The sequence below is a fragment of the Nycticebus coucang genome, chromosome 10 (assembly GCF_027406575.1).
Source record: "Nycticebus coucang isolate mNycCou1 chromosome 10, mNycCou1.pri, whole genome shotgun sequence".
NCBI classification, from domain to species: Eukaryota; Metazoa; Chordata; class Mammalia; order Primates; family Lorisidae; genus Nycticebus; species Nycticebus coucang.
Window position 1 is genome coordinate 108,316,123 of NC_069789.1, and position 19,354 is coordinate 108,335,476.

The window sequence follows — 19,354 nt, forward strand, 5'->3', positions numbered from 1 at the left end:
TAGAAGGCTACACAGCCCCAGCGCAAGCCCCACGCCTAGAACCCGCAGTCACGCGTTCACATTGGGCCACTTCGGTTGGGCCCCATTTCGCGCGCGTTCACGAAGTCACGTGTGCCTACTTAGGCACTGAAGCCCTTCCTTGAGCTCTTTCACCAAACCCGACCTCCCCACCTCGCCGCCGTCCCGGCTTCCGCGCCAGCACGTCCCCTATTGGTAACCTCAACCTTCGACCCCGAACTCAGCTGGCTTGGGGCAGGCTTCTCCTGCGGACACGAGCGCGCGCACTTGCGCGCGCGCAGTGTAAACTCAGCCTGCAATTCCCAGAATCCTTCGCGGCGCGGTTGTAGGGACCTCCGTGTTGGAAGGTGAGGTGGCGAGATTTTTGAGCTGCGCTGGCTGCGATCTGTCAAGACAGAATGATTTGGAAGAAGGCGGAGGGACGTTTACTTTGGCCAGGAGTGGGACTCTCATCTGCGCTTTCTGTGAGGAGGCCCAGAGTCCATTGCGAAGCGTCTAAACTACACTTTTTAGGGGCCTCGGTGGCCCTGTTTTTCTCCGTGTGCTGTTGAGCCTGCGCGGTCGGGGGCTGGGTAGGCTCTGAGGCTACGCGGGAGTGGAAGTAGCGCGGAGGGCGTGACCCGGGAGACTCGGACACGGCCCGGATGAGGCGGCGGGCCTGGGAATGCTTCAGTTGCACCGGGGGTGAGGCGGGGCCGGAGGGGGTGATGGAGGGGCGGGAAGTGGAAGGTTCGGGGGTGCCCGCCATGGCAGCGCGTGAGGTGACCGCTGCGGGGTTGTGAGTCTGTGAGGAAAGGTGTGAGGTGTGGTCTCGCCCCGGCCCTCTGGGCGCGCGGATCCTGGGTTTTGATAGTACGTTTGTGTGTGTGAGGCCCAGATTGTGTTATTGTGTATGTGTGTGGTTGTAATGTGTTTTCCATGTGTGTGTCACCCAGTTTTTGTAGTTGTGCGCCCTTGTGTGTGTGTGCCCCAACTTTCTCGTTGTGTCCATTGGAAGGGGCATAGATCTTGAATTGTATGGTCATGTATATTTGCTTAGTATCTGCACCTGCTTGTCCATGAGTGTAGAGTACTTGCAACAGAGATGGTACAGCCCCACAAAACCTAAAATGTCCACTACTTAACGCTTTAGGGCCCAGGTTTTGTGGTTCTGTCTTCTACGTGTGTATGTGTAACCACTAGTAGTGAATGTGCGCTTGTGTATATGTGTGACACCCCGTTTTTGTGATGTGTGCACCTGTGTGGGAAACCACTGATGAATGTGTATGTTTAGTCCATGGCTACAACAGTGCAATGGCAGAATTCAGTAGCTGGAACAGAGATCTTATGATCTACAAAACCTAAAATATTATCTGACTCTTTAGAGCTCCGTTTTGGTGGCTGTATAATGTGTGTGTGTGTATAAGGCTCAGTTCTTGTAGTTGTGTATGGGAAACTACTGTGTGTGTGTGTACCTGCCTGTGTGTGGAGACTCAGTTTTTGTGGCTATTATAGGTGTGTGTGAGAGGGAAATCCAGGGCCTATAGTTTTACCACTGTGACTCAGTGAGTGAGCAAGTTGGGGACAAGGTATTCGGGTGAATGTGTGAGGAACAAGTTTTAGTTCCATATTTCTATGATTAGATGGTAGAAAGAAAAATATCAGCTATCAGGTATTTAGGGGTTTCATTATTATTACTGCTATCACCACTATGACTAGTAGTAATACCTGATTGCTGACTCTGGTCAAAGTTGTTTCAACAAAAATCTCCAGTTTCCAGGTGTAAACTGAGGTTCAGAAATGTTAAGTAACATACCTAACATAACATAGCTAAAAAGGGTTAAGGCTGATTTTGAATCCAACTCTTTCTGACTCTAAAGCCCCTTCTCATTCTACCTAGGGTGTGTTCCTAGGAGCAAGTTTTTTTGTGGAGTGGGAGATTATTCTGAGTATCTGGTAGTACTAGAACAAGGGGTGCGGCCAAGATAGTCAAGAAACCTCATAATAAACCTGTTACTTGGCAGTTTCTTTGGTGTTTTCCTTAAACTGCCTCCCAAGAGTGGATGTCTGGAGTCTTTCTGCTGTTTAAGGGGACTTTGGTGGGAAAGTTTGGGGAGCCCTAAACTGAGGGAAAAGTTTTATGCATCTAGAAACCACATGGCCTAGTGCAAAGACCCCAGAGTGCTGAGAATCAGATATCTCAGATCTTGATCAGGCCCTGTTTTGCCCATTCTCTTGAGTGAAGCAACCTTCTCCCAAGATGCCCATGAGGCTTCTAGGGCATTTCCTCCGTTTAGGGCTCCCCATCAAGTTTGTCTTGGAGCCAGTTCAAAATTGAGGCCGCCTTGGATTTGATCAGACCCTCTCTAACCTCCATGACCTCTGGTGATGTCCTGAAACCAACATTTGCTGTCTGAGAAGGTACTTCCCAAGGAATTCATCCGTAAGCCCTAGGGTTGGGGAAGATGGGAAATCAAGAGACCCCAGGGTAGGTAGGGCTGGGGTGTGGCAGTTGCTTCAAAGTTGTGTGCAAAGGAAACTGCTACAATACAAAGACTATTACACATGTGTGAGTGTGTGTGTTTTGCCTGTGGTTAGGTGTGACATTGTGCTTGGGGCTAGTGTTACTGAGAGAGACTGTGGTGGTTTGAGTGTGTGGTTGTGTGATTTGCTTGCATCTGAATGTAGCTGTGATTGTATGACTATGAAATTCTCAGTGTGGCTGTATATAACTGATGTAGCTGAACTATGAAATTCAGGAGTTAAGGTATGAATACCCCAACCTTATTCCTCTGATTCTCTCTCTTTTTTATTTATTTTTATTTTTTAAGATGAGATCTTGCTTTGTTGTCTGGGCTAGAATGTGGTGGTGTCATCATAGTTTGCTGCAACCTCAAACTCCTGGCCTCAAGTGATCCTCCCACTTCAGCCTCCCAAATGGCTAGGATTACAGGTAGGAACCACTATACGTGGCCTTATTCCACCATTTCTGGAGGTGAGGTCAGGGCCATGTTGTGTTTGGTTCTGTAGTAGTGTTCCTTCATACTGTGGTCTGCCACAAAGAAGGTACATGAAATATACAGATCTTGTTGCAATTACTCAACTCTGCTATTGTACCAAAGCAGCCATAGAGCATATATAAACTTGTAAGCATGGGTGTGTTCCAATAAAACTATGAAAATAGGTGGTAGGCCACATTTGGCCCACGACCCTTGCACTAAAAGGTATCCTAGCTTTTTGGACTTTAGTCATTGGAGCACAATGTTCCCATCTCCTTCCTGGGTATTCAGTTGAGTGAAGGAAGACTTAAAGTGATAAAATAGGAAGGGAATAACTATCAGGTACTCAGTATTTTCCTCATTGTCTCATAAAATTACTGTAACTCTTCTGTGTGGTCAGTACGGTTACCTCATTTTACAGATAAGAAAACTAAGATTCTGAAAGATTCAGTGATCCCGGACTATCTCCTAACCTTTGTTCAGAAAAAAGGTTTCCTTAAACAGTGATCATTGCTTTCTCCTCATAGAGGCCATGAGGTCTAGACCAGTGAGTCTTGGCCCTGGCTCTACCTGAGGAGCTTAATGAAAATAATAGTGCCTGGGTCTCATTCCTGGAGATTCTGATTCAGTTGTTTTTGTTGTGGACATAGGAGGAGGTGTTTTTTATTTTTTAATTTTTATTATTTTTTATTTTTTTGAGACAAAGTCTTACTTTGTCATGCTCTGTAGAGTGCCGTGGTGTCATACCTTACAACAACCTTAAACTTGGGCTCAAGTGATTCTCTTGCCTTAGCCTTCCTAGTAGCTGGGACTACAGGTGCCCACCACAATTCCTGGTTATTTTTTTGTTTGTTTAACAGGCCTGGGCTTGTTTGAACCCACCATCTCTGGAGCATGTGGCTGGCTCCCTAAGCACTAAGCAATGGGCACCCGCCAGGAAGAGGTGTTTTTTAAAAAGCTCTTAGATAATTCTGTGTGCAGCCAGGCTTGAGAACCAGTGGTCTAGACCTGTACTGTCCTATATGGTAGTTACTAACCACACATGGCTTTTTGTTTTTTGAGACACAGTCTTACTTTGTCGCCTTTGGTAGAGTACTATAGTGTCACAGCTCACAGCAACCTCAAACTGTTGGGCTTAAGCAATTCTCTTGCCTCAGCCTCCCTAGTAGCTGGGACTACAGGCACCTGATACAATGCCCAGCTATATTTTTGTTTGTTTGTTTATTTGTTTAGCAGGCCAGGGCTGGGTTTGAACCTACCAACCCTGGAGCCTGTGGCCGGTGCCCTACCCACTGAGCTATGGGTGCTGCCCCATGCATGGCTTTTTAATTAATTAAAATTAAACAATAAAAAAGCTTTCCTTTTTAGGTGATTAAAATGCTCTACAATTGACTGGTTGCACATACCTGTGAATATACTAAAAAGCATTGATTTTGGGGTAAATTGTATGGTATATATCCCAGTAGAGCTTTTTTTTTTTTCTTCTAAATAATGAAATGGGGTCAAAAGTCAAATTGAAGTAGGACGTAATCCTTTTTTCCCTGTTCAGTAATCATTGGATAATAGAAATCATTAGTCTGATCTATTGCAACAGAGATTCCAGCTCTGCCCAACCTGTTGCCAACCTGGAATCATTTGCCATGGATAGAAAGTAAATCTGGACAAGAATGTGTAAAGAGTCATAAAGGCCTATACTTCTACACCTCCCACATCCCTATGCAGTGCTTTTCCAATTCATTCTTTAATTCCAAGGCCAAGATGAACTAAGATTGTAAGTGTAGCCCATTTTTCTGGCTGTCCTGAATGCCTATGCTTTATGCGCTGTTAAAATGTGATTTAATAACATGAGAATATTAGGAAACCTTGTTGCAGGCTACAGTATCATGTACTAGATAATCTGCTTGGCATTGCTCCAGGGACAGAATATTCAGTCTTCATTAATTAAATACATTTCTCCTATACTCCATCATAAAGTACTGGACATTTCAGTTCCTCAGTGTGGAAAGCTGCTCAATTATAAATCATAAACTACAATTCAGAAGCGGTATGAAAATGATGCTGACAATGCTCAGTGCACTTGGGTTTCTCCAGCCGTGATATCATTTGTTATATCTCAAGTAGATAAGAGACATGGCTCTCCTCTCTGTCTCTTTACTATATGAGAACACAGCAAGAAGTTGACCAATTGTAAGCCAGGATGAAAGCCTTCTCCATAACCTGATCATGCTTGCAGTCTGATCTCAGACTTTGTCTCCAGAACTTGAGAAAATAAATGGGTTTTTAAGCTACCTAGTCTGTGGCATTTTGTTAAAGCAACCTAAGCAAATATATTTTTGATTTATCTACTTATTTACTGGAAGATTCCTGTGTGTAACCGTGAACTCCATGATTCTGGAGAGCATATTTACTTTGTTATTTTAGTATCTTACACAAACTTGGCATGATACTTGACACATAACAGGAACTAATATATATATTGAAAAAATAGAGGAATAGATGAAATAATAAAATAGCCAAAGGTCAAGTTTTAGAATATTATTATGATTTTATATCAGAAATTTCTGGTTTGAACCTTGGCTTTCAAGATTTCATTTGTTAAGAAAAGGAAGATAAAGAGGCTAGGAAATCTAGAGGGGAGGAAGGGATTATTTTATTCAGGATGGTCAGGGAAGGCCACTTAGTAGGTGGCATTTAGCATAGATTGCTTCTTCACCTTAGCATGACTGCTTTGCTTGGCTCAGATTCCAGCTCTGTCCACTGTCATTGAGAAATTATCCCCAGGCAGAGAATGGGGAGATCAAGGGGCACAGCTGGTTAGATACCCTTCTTACATGCATCTCAGTCTTGCATGGCCTTTTACCCACTGCCTGAGACATGTTGCCTGATATATTTTGTTTTATAGTAGATAGGAAGACTCATCTAGTACAAGCCCCTCTGTCATAGCTAGAATTGCCACTCATTTGAGTATTATTTAGAGAGGTTAGGCTGAGAGAACTGAGTCAGGAGATCACAAGGAGATTTATAGTTTATTTGTGGGATTTTAGGGGCCTGGATATTATAACAAAGTTATTCAGGAATATTTCTAGAAGATTTGGGAGCAGGAACAACAGGAACGTGAATGAAGCTGTGGTCAAAAACATAATGTCATAAATATTAAGGGAAAATGAAACACAAAAAGTGATTCCACTTATACACATGTTAAAACAAACAAACACATAGTAAAACTCTTAAGAAAACAAAAGGACCACAACTAGAAAATTTAGATCTTTGGTCACTTTGTGTAGAAAGAAGAAAAATGCATTCATGGAGTTCTTAGGTGAACTTTCTGACCCAGGAACCCCTAGGAGCCTGCTAGAGGTAACAGCCCTTTTAGGAGAAGTTCTCTTTGGACCAGAGACCAGAATCAAAAACCAGAATGGAATTGAGCCACAACTAAATGAACTCCAGCCTGATCTTGACTTGGCAGCTTCATGATTGTGTTTTTAGAGCAAACGAATTCAAGAGAATAGCAGGATTGGTCTGGGAAATTCCCTGGGGTTGCCATAGAAAACTGCTGTGACCCTAGAGTTGGAGGAATGGGGGCCACATAGTAGGCAAGTTTGATCTCCTCATGGTCAGTTGACCAAAGCTGAACTACTAGGTTGGAGACCACTTATCAGCTCCACTTCTGGCAAATGGTGGTTCCACTTGCAGCAAGTAATAACCTACCAGATCTGTATGAATCTTTCTCAGCCTACCCAACTTTGCAAATGGAATATCTGGTCAACCCTTAGATGGGCTATTAAGTTATCCCCACTCCCCAAGCAGAAACTTTGTATCAATCTTTTTATTTCAGTTACTAAATTCCAAGGCCTCAGAACATAAAGTACTCACACAGAAAAGACCCTGAGTCTTCATTACTAAGGCTTCATCCTCATGCCTTTGGACAAAGTCAAAACTTTGGTGGCTACCCAAGCAAGGCTTAAGTAGACAGAGCTGCCCCTTCTTCCCCTTAATTCATGATTCCCACCACCCCAATCCATCTAGGCCTAATAAGACAGACATAGGGATAGAGTCTACACCCTCAATGAGCTTCTGGTCAACCTCGTATCAGGTTCACATTATTAGCATAAGCGTGGCTTGTAATATTTCCACTTTTTGAAACTTACTGATTGTTCTTTGTAACCAGATCCAATATAAGATCATTTTAAAAAAACTGTGGGCCAGGCATAGTGGCTCACTCCTGTAATCCTAGCACTCTGGAAGACCAAGACAGGAGGATCCCTTTGGCTCAGGAATTAGAGACCAGCCTAAGCGAGAGACCACATCTACTAAAACCAGAAAAATTAGCCTGGTGTGGTGGCGAGTGCCTGTAGTCCCAGCTACTTGGGAGGCTGAGTTAGGAGGATCACTTGAACCCAGGAGTTTGAAGTTGCTGTGAGCTGGGCTGATGCCATGGCATACTAGCCTGGGACAACAGAGTGAAATTCTGTCTCAAAAAACAAAAACCAAACTTCTGTGTGTACTGTGGGAAGTTCAGACTCTCTCTGAAGGTCAGATCAAAGTCTGACATGATTTGACAACAAATAATCTTAAGAGGAGAAAAAGGTATTCCTGTTTGTTGATGTACCTGTGCACATGAAAGCCATGCACAGTATGAGACTCAAAGGAGAGCTGGATAACTGAGGTTACAGAAAAAAGAGACTTGGGTTAGGAGAGTAAAGAAAGGATAACTTGGAAGCAAAGGTGGTCTGGTTATGCAGATAAAAGTCTCCCAGGTACCCTCTGAGCAGCCCTCAGAAAAAAATGAACGTTTCTTTGCGCTCAGTACCTGCAGCTTAGCGGTTAGGGCGCCAGCCACATACACCAGGGCTGGTGGGTTGGAATCCAGCCTGGGCCTGCCAAACAGCAGTAACTACAACAGCAATAAAAATATAGCCAGGCGTTGTGGTGTGTTCCTGTAGTCCCAGCTACTTGGGAGGCTGAGGCAAGAGAATCACTTGAGCCCAAGAGTTTGAGGAGGTTGTGAGCTGTGACCCCATGACACTCTACTGGGGGCACTCTATTGAGAGTGACATAGTAAGATTCTGTCTCAAAAAAAAAAAAAAAGAGTTTCTCTTGTCAGTCCTTTAAAAGTATAGATTTTTAGATTATTTTTCTTGTGAATTCCTATGGTTGAATAAGGCAGTTAAGGGCGTAACTTATTACGGGTGCAAATCTTCCCCTGCAGAGGCAGCTTTTCGAAGCTATTTCTGTGGTCTGCAACCTCTTTGAATAGCCATCTTGAAATATGCCAAACAAGTATATTTTGGGACGAAATATTCTGCTTTCCTTCCATATTGATAGCAAAGCGTACTTTTTGTTAGCTGGGCGTATTGCTTCTGTGATCTACATCTCATACTTCCTTGAGTAGAAAAGACCCTGAAGAAAGAAGGATCAGTACAGGATACCTGAGAGTCTCCCTGGAAAGACAACTACCCCCTGGTCAGGACTCTGAAGGAAGTAGGAGAAATTGTGACTGCCCTGACAGCCTGTTCCTTTGGTCTCCAAGAACTCACTCCAATGTGACTTGTTCAGAAAACAGAATTGGAAAGAAGCAGGCTAAGTTGTCAATAGCGGCCATTATATAGAATGCAGATTTTTAAAACCGTTTTAGATATCTTGCACTTTCTCTTCTTTTTTTCTAAGAGATGTTCTTCCAACTGCAAAAAGCAAAACCGTTTTTTTTTTTTGAGACAGAGTCTTACTATGTCACCCTTGGTAGAGTGCTGTGGTGTCATAGCTCACAACCTCCTCAAACTCTTGAGCTTAAGTGGTTCTCTTGATACAGGTGTTTCAGGTTCTTGGTCTCCACAATTTGAAGAATGAATTGAAGGACCTCAGATCAGTGGTAAGACAGGATTTATTCACAGAAACAAAGAATACAAAAACTAAAGCTCCTGACAGAGAGAACCCAGGTGGGAATAAGCTTTCTTGCCCCTTCTCCAAAGTCTGTCTCCTAGCTCTTTGCTCAGGGGTATATATAGTGGCAGGGGGTTGTTTTGTCAGAACTCAATGTTTACTTTTAACACGTGGGTCTTCTTCAGTTATAGCCAGCTGTCTAATGAACTCTCAGGCCTTGGAAACGCACATGAAATTCACCAGTCAGAAGTGCCAGGGAGTAGACAGCAAGGTGCCATTGTCTCCCCTGTCTGGCCCTACTGGAGCCTCCCAGGACCTCTTTGCCTACCCTTCAGCTGGCTGGTTCTGCTGCCAGCTATAGCTGCACCAACACCTCCAGGGCTAAGGCAGCAGGTCTGGGTGCCACCTGTCCTGTATCACTCTTGCCTCAGCTGCCCAAGTACCTGGGACTACAGGTGCCTGCCACAACATCTGGCTATTTTTTTTATTGTAGTTGTTATTGTTTGGCAGGCCAGGTCCAGGTTTGAACCCGCCAGCCCTGGTGTATGTCACCAGTGTGCTAGCAGCTGAGCTACAGGTGGTAAGCCCAAACCATGTTCATTTAAGGGAAATAATGGGACATCACACACATTCATTTACCAGAATTTGATGTGATGATAAATAACCTCTAGGTATTGCTTTTCCTGCAAGTACAATAACTCTGCACAAGGGGACACGATTGGATCACTTCAGTGCTTTGGTTTCACTAGTCCCCGATGGTTTAGTCTTCTTCCAGATGGGGCTCACTCCCAGAGAAATCAAATAAGATGCCCTGAGCACAGTCCTGGGCATTTACTCCTGGGCTGGGACAATCAGGCAACTTTCCAGGTTGCTTCCCAGTCAGGCAGCAGGGAAGCTCTGTCCTTGGAGGAGGTAGTTTATAGAACCACAGCTGGAGAGCACAGCTGCAGGGCCGTTGAGGCCTGGGTGGAGGAGGCTGGTGGTCTTGTGCTGACCACACATACCACAGAGGCAAAGCGCAGGGAGGATGATGCCTCCAAGGTGATGTCTGGAGACTTCTTAGATTAGAAAGAGTGCTGATAGGCTCACTGCCTGTAGCTCAAGTGGCTAAGGCACCAGCCACATATACCAGAGCTGTTGGGTTTGAACCAGCCCAGGCCTGCCAAACAATGACAACTACAACCAAAAAATAGCTGGGTGGGGCGGCGCCTGTGGCTCAAAGGAATAGGGCGCTGGCCCCATATCCCAGAGGTAGTGGGTTCAAACCCAGCCCTGGCCAAGAAAAAAAATAGCTGGGCGTTGTGGTGGGCGCCTGTAGTCCCAGCTACTTGGGAGGCTGAGGCAAGACAATCGCTTAAACCCAGGAGTTGGAGGTTGCTGTGAGCTGTGGTGCCACAGCACTCTACCCAGGGTGACAGCTTGAGGGTAGAGAGTCAAAAAAGTGCCGGCTTGGCGCCTGTGGCTGAAGCAGCTAAGGTGCCAGCCACATACACCTGAGCCAGCGGGTCGAATCCACCCCGGGCCTGCCAAACAACAATGATGGCTGCAACCAAAAAAAAAAAAAAAATAGCTGGGTACTGTGGCAGCCACCTGTAGTCCCAGCTATTTGGGAGGCAGAGGCAGGAGAATTGCTTGAGCCCAGGAGTTGGAGGTTGCTGTGAGCTGTGATGCCACGGCTCTCTACCTAGGGCGACAGCTTAAGGCTCTGTCTCAAAAAAAAAAAAAAAGTTCAGATAATAGAGTACTCAGCAATCATGAGTTCCTCAACCCTGGGATTTGGGAAAAAGACCCATTTTCATATATATCCCCGTGGAGAGATTCAATAAATAATCCTTGTTTTATTTAGAGGGCTGAAATGGATTCCAGGGGGAAGAAATGTGTACAGTGTAATACTATTTTTCTTATGGCAAAAAATGCATGTGTTGTTGGCACATAGTATCCCTGATTTTCTTTTTTTTTGCAGTTTTTGGCTGGGGCTGGGTTTGAACCCGCCACCTCCAGCATATGGGACCAGCGCCCTACTCTGTTGAGCTACAGGCACCGCCAATATCCCTGATTTTCTAATTCACATGGCCATTTTCATGTTCATGGTGCTTTACCAGCACCTAGACTGACTCCTGACACATACTTTGCATTCAGCAGCTACATGGCACACCCTAGATGAATCGTGGCTGCTTTATATTGGTGCTTCTTAACCTGGATAATTGTCCACAGGGGCATGAGATGGTGTATGGAGAGAGCCCTGCTTCCCCAGACCAGTATAGAGGTCAGGATGCTGCTATGTGCCTCACAGAGGATATACCAACCTCCTCCAACAAAGAATCACTCAGCCTGAATAGTCAACAGTGATGATGTTCAGAAACTATACTTTGTAAAACATTTAAATTTTATTTTATTTTATTTTTTGAGACAGAGTCTCACTTTGTCACCCTTGGTAGAGTGCCACAGAGGCGTCACAGCTCACAGCAACCTCCAGCTCTTGGGCTTAGGCCATTCTCTTGCCTCAGCCTCCCGAGAAGCTGGGACTACAGGCACCCACCACAACGCCCAGCTGTTTTTTGTTGTAGTTTGGCTGGGGCTGGGTTCAAACCTGCCACCCTTGGTATATGGGGTCAGCACCCTACTCACTGAGCCACAGGCGCTGCCCAACATTTAAATTTTATATTTATATTTGGATTTCGTTGTGTATGATTTTTCTTTTTTCTTTCTTTCTTTTTTTTTTTTTTTTTGAGACAGTCTCACTATGTTGTCCTCAGTAGGGTGCTGTGGTGTCACAGCTCACAGCAACCTCAGACTCTTGTGCTTAAGCAATTCTCTTGCCTCAGCCTCCCAAGTAACTGGGACTACAGATGCCCCACCACAACACCCAGCTATTTTGTTGTTGTTGTTGTTGTTGTTGCAGTTGTCATTGTTGTTTAGCTGGCCCAGGCTGGGTTCAAACCCTCCAGCCTGGGTTTATGTGGCTGGCCCCATAACCACTGTGCTGCAGGCCCTGAGCCTGTGCATGATTTTTCAATGGATCCATACCTTATCATTGTATTTCATACTCCAATTTGTCCCATCTTTTACCCACTGGTACTTTTTCTCTTGAAGGGGAGTCTTAGGGAAACTTGTCTTTTCCCCCAGGTTGGTTTGCTGAAAAGATCAACTCACAGTTATAGTAGATTAATAAAAGAAAGGTTTATTTCCAGGGCGGCGCCTGTGGCTCAGTCGGTAAGGTGCCGGCCCCATATACCAAGGGTGGCGGGTTCAAACCCGGCCCGGCCAAACTGCAACCAAAAAATAGCCGGGTGTTGTGGCGGGTGCCTGTAGTCCCAGCTACTCTGGAGGCTGAGGCAAGAGAATCACCTTAAGCCTAGGAGTTGGAGGTTGCTGTGAGCTGTGTGAGGCCACGGCATTCTACTGAGGGCCATAAAGTGAGACTGTCTCTATGAAAAAAAAAAAAAAAAAAAGAAAGGTTTATTTCCAAATACTATGTGCATGGGGGGAACCACAAGGTTGATTTCGCAAAGTTTCAGTGATAGTGGCTTTTAAAGATGCCTTTTAGAAGGGTGGAGGGAGGGAAACTGGAAAATATACGTACAGCAAATGGTTGCTAAGGGGGGATGGGTAGCTGAAGGGAAAGCAGATTGATTTGTGAAGGGAAAGCAGATTGAGGGACAGGTATTGTGCTTCAAATGACCTTATCACAGGTCTATTAGCATGTAATAAGGAGTCTAGCAGCCCTTTAAGATAGAGGAAAGTCTTCATTCAAAGTTCTCTGATTATGAATAGCCTTTAATAAAATAATCTTTATGCCAAGGGATCATATTTTGGGGTGAAATTTTCTTAGCTCCTTCATTCCCCTCATCTGGAACTTCCTTAGAAGTTTTACACATTAAGAGTTGAGTTGGTAACCGTGAAGATAGTGGATTAGTAATCTAGAATAAGATGTCTTAGAGACATCCAAGAATAAAAGCTAGGATGAGAATGAATAAGTAGAAATAGGTTCTGGGAATAGGTTAGTAAAAGAGTTCTATCTTAGTGGTGTTGGATGCACAGATTACATTTTTTTTCTCTTTTTTAAAGTCCAAAGTTTAATTAAGACATGTCCCACAAGGAATTTCCTCAGGCTTCAGCCGTGCATTGATCAGCCAGCTCCCAGTATGTGGCTGAAGCAGGTCATGTTGATCACCTCAAAAGTTACCTTGTAGGGATTGGCTGGACCTATTTTTGCTTTTTTACACTTCTCTTTAGTCTGTTGTGATGGACCTAGGCTACGATTTCTTTTCATCTTCAGTATTGTGGGTGTGGTCTGGATGATGGCATAGAGTTCTTGGTTTGAGGGGGACTGGTTCCAGTCTTTGACCTAGACTTGATTCTTTGGAGAGAAAAGATGTATAGATATAAAAGATTAAACAGAACATGGTTCATTACTTAAGTGGAGATCTTTGTTTCTTTTCCTAGGGCTTCTGTTTAATTTTGCCTCTCCCCCCTTAGTAACTTTATATAATAGTTTAGCAGTGTGTATGTTTCACAGTTTTTCACAGAAATTCTTAGGACTTTCATCTGGCTTCTGCATGACCTTGGTCACCTTGTATATATTTGTGGTTTTCTGGCTCCCTTACACTGACAGGGATGAAGTCTAGGTTGGGTTCAGCGTACGAGAATGAAACCATTTAGCAGTTATTTACAAATATTTACAAGTTCTGGGTTTTGAGGCTAAGGTTTACACAGTGAGAACATTAGTGTTCTTACTTACAGACTTAGCACAGTTCTTAAGATAATACATAGTTTTAAGAGTCCCTACAAAACTGATTTAAAGTTCTGGATAATTCAGGCAGCACCTGTGGCTCAGTGAGTAGGGCACCGGCCCCATATACCGAGGGTGGTGGGTTCAAACCCGGCCCCGGCCAAACTGCAACAAAAAATAGCTGGGTGTTGTAGTGGGTGCCTGTAGTGCCAGCTACTTGGGAGACTGAGGCAAGAGAATCGCCTAAGCCCAAGAGCTGGAGGTTGCTGTGAGCTGTGATGCCACAGCACTCTACCAAGGATGACAAAGTGAGACTCTGTCTCTAAAAAAAAAAAGTCCTGGACAATTCAAGTGAATATTTGTGAACATTATTTGGGTGTGATGCCACTTATGAGGCCATGTTACAGTCACATCATTTATTGGGAAATTCTCATTTAGCTTCTAATTTTTTCTGAGGTATCTATATAGACACACCAGATAACATTTAATATTGCACAGGTTTTTCCAGTGTAGTCAATAGGCTAACTTCGTTAAACCTTAAGGTAGAGTAAATATAATTACTGCATATAATTCTATACTCTTTGGCCAGTTTCTTAGTTCCATTGAACAGATTAGTTTAGTAAAATAGCTGTGTCTCATTTTATGAGCTGACATTGCAGACAAGGCTGGGATTTAATATAGGTGGGCCACAGTCTCTTTTCTCTTTGAACCATTTTTCTCTCTCCACTAAAGACAAATTATAGAACTAACTTAGTTGCTAAAATAAACTGTACCTTCAGTATATTGGGTCTGATTATTTGCATAAAGTGCACTAAGAATAATTATTAGTCATTTAGACTCTTTTTCCCTTTAAAATTGGCTTTGCTAGAACTTTTTATAAGGAATCTCAGGTTAGACTTGAAAGCCTTTCATGAGCCCAGGTTTCATCTGTGCCATTACATACCTATGTGCATTGGGTAAATTCCTCTTCTCTTGAGGTCCCTAAACAAATTTCGATTCCCAGACCTGTCAGAAAGTGACCTTCATTACTTATCACAGATTAGGAAACGTTATTGATGGTATCTGGCTAGTTTTTTCGAAGGGCTTTTTTATTGGCTTTATAAAGTCACTTTTAATTCCTTAACACAGTCTGGACACCTCTGGAAATGCTATTCCAGTCAAAGCCTTGGTAAAATAACCAGTGCCTTCATCACGTCCTATAGAACAAAACAGATTCTTATTGAACTTACACAAATAACTATGTTGTCAGAAATTAAGAATGCTTACAAATGGCTTTTAAATTTTGTAGAAATCAAGGAAAGAGAAAAAATAAATGTTTTAAATTTTGTTTATAACATACACTGCTGAAAGTTACAAGTAGTTTAAGAGACAGAAAGTAGTTTTCTTGACTTCTAGAAAACAACACAGAAAGAATCAGTAATATTTCAAATAAAAAGCCATAACAAACCAGCCCAGTTCTATGTAACTGATTTCTATTCTGTTTGAAGTTAGGTTAGCAATACTTACAGACATGTTAACTTCCTTTTTCTTTTTTCTTTTTTTTTTTTTTTTTTGCAGTTTTTTGCTGGGGCTGGGTTTGAACCCGCCACCCCTGGTATATGGGGCCGGTGCCCTACTCCTTGAGCCACAGGCGCCACCCACATGTTAACTTTCTAATTAAAGTTCTAGAAGTTTTCTTTTAGTCTGAAGGTGTTTAATTTTCAAAGACATCAGAAATTTGAATATGAGAGAATTCGTAAGCCTCTTTTTTTTTTTTTTTTTTTGTAGAGACAGAGTCTCACTTTATGGCCCTCGGTAGAGTGCCGTGGCCTCACACAGCTCACAGCAATCTCCAACTCCTGGGCTTAAGGGATTCTCTTGCCTCAGCCTCCCGAGTAGCTGGGACTACAGGCACCCGCCACAATGCCCGGCTATTTTTTGGTTGCAGTTTGGCCGGGGCCGGGTTTGAACCCGCCACCCTCGGTATATGGGGCCGGCGCCCTACCGACTGAGCCACAGGCGCCGCCCTCGTAAGCCTCTTTTAATATTTCTTTTGAATGACAAACTTTGGACTCACCTAGTTACAAAAAAACACTTTTTGAAATGAATTAAAATTATTACTGATAATATATATTAAGAATATTGGAATATACACATAACTAACTCACATAAATTTAATCACTACTTTATATTTGACAATGTTTCCTATGCATTTTCAATAAACCAAATAAGCTTAATTTGTCTTTTTCAGATTTTTAATGGTATTACTATTTCAAAAAGATCAAATTTAAAAGTTTTGATTTTGGAAAGTTGTCAAGTATTAAAGGCTTAAAACATTTGTTTAAATAAGATTACAAGCTAAAACATTTTTTTTTGCATTTTTTGGTCAGGGCTGAGTTTGAACCTTCCACCTCTAGCATATGGGGCCGGTGCTCTACTCCTTTGAGCCACAGGTGCTGCCCTACAAGCTAAAACATTTTAAAGGAAATACATAGTTAACTGGATGACATGTAAATTCCTTCACAAATTTTCTTTTATGAGCTCCCTTTAATCTGCATAATCTACAAACATTCTAAACTGTTGCCCTGCCTTTCACTTTCTTAAACTGTTGCTGGGAAGATAAGGCCCAAAGGAGAGAAAGAACATCCAGTCACCACATTTATAAGAGGAAGGGCTTTATTCACCAGCCAGGAACTTATGGCATAGAAGAATTCCAAATGGCCGTGCTCTCTGACTGGCTTGGTCTTTCCCTGTTTATTGACAGTCAAAAAGTTCCACCCTACAGGTACCCTTCTCATTGGCCAGTTTGAATCAAGCAAGAGATGCTATTCCAACCCCTACAGAACTACAGGATTTCACAGAACTTGGAAATTTCTGTGGAAATCTTGGAAACTTCTTGAAAGTTAACTTTACAAATTCCCAACAGCTGAGTCAACATGGAGAGGACCCTGCAGGTCTATCCTTGTGGTCTCCTTGAGAAGACCTGTTCTCGTAGACCTCAACCTTCTTGGGTATCCTCTCTCAAAACAACCATTCTTTTCAGGACAGAATTTGTCACGTAGGATTCTTTTCTTATATGATGTCATTTTCCTTTCTGTATAATTTCTCTTACTCTGAAAAAACAACTTTTCACAAAACAGGATTACAATTTACTATGAAGTTAATTATTTATTTAGCTAAACTGATAATTAGAAGGGTTAAAAGGCAAGAATCTTATTCTTTGACAAAGATTCCATTTCCCCAACAATCGAAACTAAATTACTACATTTTACTAATGAGAGATATTTTATGGAATATAACATTGATATAGGATTTTTCTTCTTAGGGCTAGACAGAGAATCCTTATTTTTCAGGCTCAGCTAAGCTCAGAAATTAGACTTCCATTTCTAGATACAAACACATTGTAGGCCATGCCTTCTGAGCCCTAGCAAGGTCATGAATAAAGCATTCACAAACATTTTGGATGGCTCCACCGTGTGTTGGGAGCACACACCCTAATTCCCTCCCTAGACAAAAACTGCAAAGACCTAATAACCTTGTCTAAGGGGAGGGACTGCATTTATTCATTTGTTAAAACATTCAGGTTGTAATGGTGCTTTTCCATTTACCCAGGCCTGGCCAAAATATTTGTCGGGGTTAATTATTTACTCGTAGACAAAGGACTCATGCAAGAGACCTCTGACATGGGTCTCCTCCCCACTGCCAGTAGCTCTGGAGCTCTCCACTCTCTCTGCATGCCCCTCCGTCCAACAAAATTCTATTTTATGACTGATCTGTGGCATGTGGGCTCAATTCTCAAATCCCCCACACCAAGGATTCACTGAAGAAATTCCAGTAACAAAACAATAACACAGGCATCCTTTCTTATGTCTTTTTGTCTCCCTAAGTTTCACATGGCCACATGGCATTAAGATACTTGCAAAGGACAGGACCTATGTTTTTAATTCATTTATCAGGTGCAGAGTTTAAGGCAGAAAGTGGGAAACTATAACATCCAGTTTTTCTTAGAATAGTCAGAGGGAAAAGTCGGAGTAGAGAAGAAGTGACTATGTAGGCTAGACTGCCTTGCAATTCCTGGCCTAAGTATGGTAGGGACATGCTATTAGGCCTCACAGAATTCAGAGGTTTAAAATCAAGAACATAAGCTAACAGTTGAATCTAGCAAACTTAGAAATATTATAGAGGTGGCAGTTTTATAATAGACCATTTGAACTTTAATAACACGTTTAAAATTAATTTTATCTTAAAGGATACCACAGTCACCTGAACAATATGGTATTTGAGTTATTTCTGTTCAAAGTTTTCAATCTTTCTGGAGACAGTTACTGCATAGTCTCTTATACCCTTTCTTGAAATGCTAAAAGCATACATAGTTCCCAACAGGGTGGGCTTCCCCATATGTTTCTCATTTTTTTTTTTTTCCCTCAAACTATAAATATGTTACAGATGGGATAAAAAATGGGGCTATAGATACAGTAAAAACAAGAATACAGACAGTGGCCATTCACACCATCTTTTTTTTTTTTTTTTGGCCTTGTGAAGGGAGGAAGCTGGGGCCCTGCCTATTGTCCAAAAGATTTTCTGGGAGATCAGAGACAGATAGAGAGGAGTATAAGTTGGAAGGGGGTTTAAGGTGGAGACAGATTTTAACTCTTGTTCTAATTTTTTTTCTAGGGAGTTTTTAAGGCTAGCCATAACACTGATGTTTGTTTTTCTTTCAATTTGATCTTCCCATAAATTTAAATAAGGCAATTGCTTAAGATGAGAGCTCTCTAAAATTTTCTTTAAATTAAAGAGTTTTTCTAGTTGATAGGATTCATCTTTTGGTCACTTAGTCACAACAGTACATTTGTTCTAAAAGCTATTCAATTCATTGCCTTTTTATAAGGTCCAGTGCCTCTTCATAGAAAAGGCCATTTCTAAGATGCCCACAATTTCACTCTCTGAAATAGACTTATGTTAGAATAGACAATGACAAAAGACTCACTCCTCAGAACTTGACACGTTCGGTACACACAGTGTGTTGCTTAGAATCTTATGTGTCTTGGACTCTGGTCTTTTCAGGCTGGCCACCTGATGTGTTTCTGAGAAAACATGCCCTCTAGATGGTGGAGACTGAGGAGAGAACTCCCACTCAGTCACAAAGTCAGGCTCAGAGATATAGAACAGGATAAGAGGGAGACCTCATAGGGTTTTTTTGTTTCAGAGACTCAAAACAAAGTTTGTCTTAAAAAACAATAGACCAGCAGGAACCATATAACTGCTGGTATGCTAGGCCAGTTTGACCTTGGGCTGGTGGTAGGGCTGCTAGGCCCGAGTTCCACCCAATGGCAACCTTCTTTAGACAAATGACACAGAAAGACACGTGACAGAACAAAAAGGTAACAATAAAAGTTATTTCTGAGAGGAGATGGAATCAAACAATGTAGATATTCATACGCCACAAAGTATCTAAGAATACACTAATAGTAGAGTTGCTTACAAGACTAGTCACCAACAGAAATGTTTCTCTTATTAATTTTTTGTTTTAATTTAATTAATTAATTTATATATATTTTTTTTTTGTAGAGACAGAGTCTCACTGTACCGCCCTCGGATAGAGTGCTGTGGCATCACACGGCTCACAGCAACCTCTAACTCTTGGGTTTACGTGATTCTCTTGCCTCAGCCTCCCGAGCAGCTGGGACTACAGGTGCCCGCCACAACGCCAGGCTATTTTTTTGTTGCAGTTTGGCCGGGGCTGGGTTTGAACCCGCCACCCTCGGCA

The 19,354-nt window shown here is 42.6% G+C and overlaps 2 protein-coding genes across 6 annotated transcripts in view; one reads left to right on the forward strand and one right to left on the reverse strand.

Moving 5' to 3' along the window:
* Window positions 1-278, reverse strand: part of ZNF667 (zinc finger protein 667) — a 52,695-nt gene extending 52,417 nt beyond the window's left edge. The window contains exon 1 of one of the 2 annotated variants that reach the window (XM_053604789.1): window positions 172-278. The gene's annotated coding sequence lies outside the window, so the exon portion shown is untranslated. The remainder of the gene's footprint in view (window positions 1-171) is intronic. The other variant, XM_053604788.1, reaches the window with a different exon arrangement.
* The window catches only part of LOC128595797 (vomeronasal type-2 receptor 26-like), a 64,835-nt gene continuing 45,758 nt past the window's right edge, over window positions 278-19,354 (forward strand). For 2 of the 4 annotated variants that reach the window (XM_053604780.1, XM_053604781.1), the window contains exon 1: window positions 2,425-2,950. The gene's annotated coding sequence lies outside the window, so the exon portion shown is untranslated. The other 2 variants (XM_053604783.1, XM_053604782.1) reach the window with 2 other exon arrangements.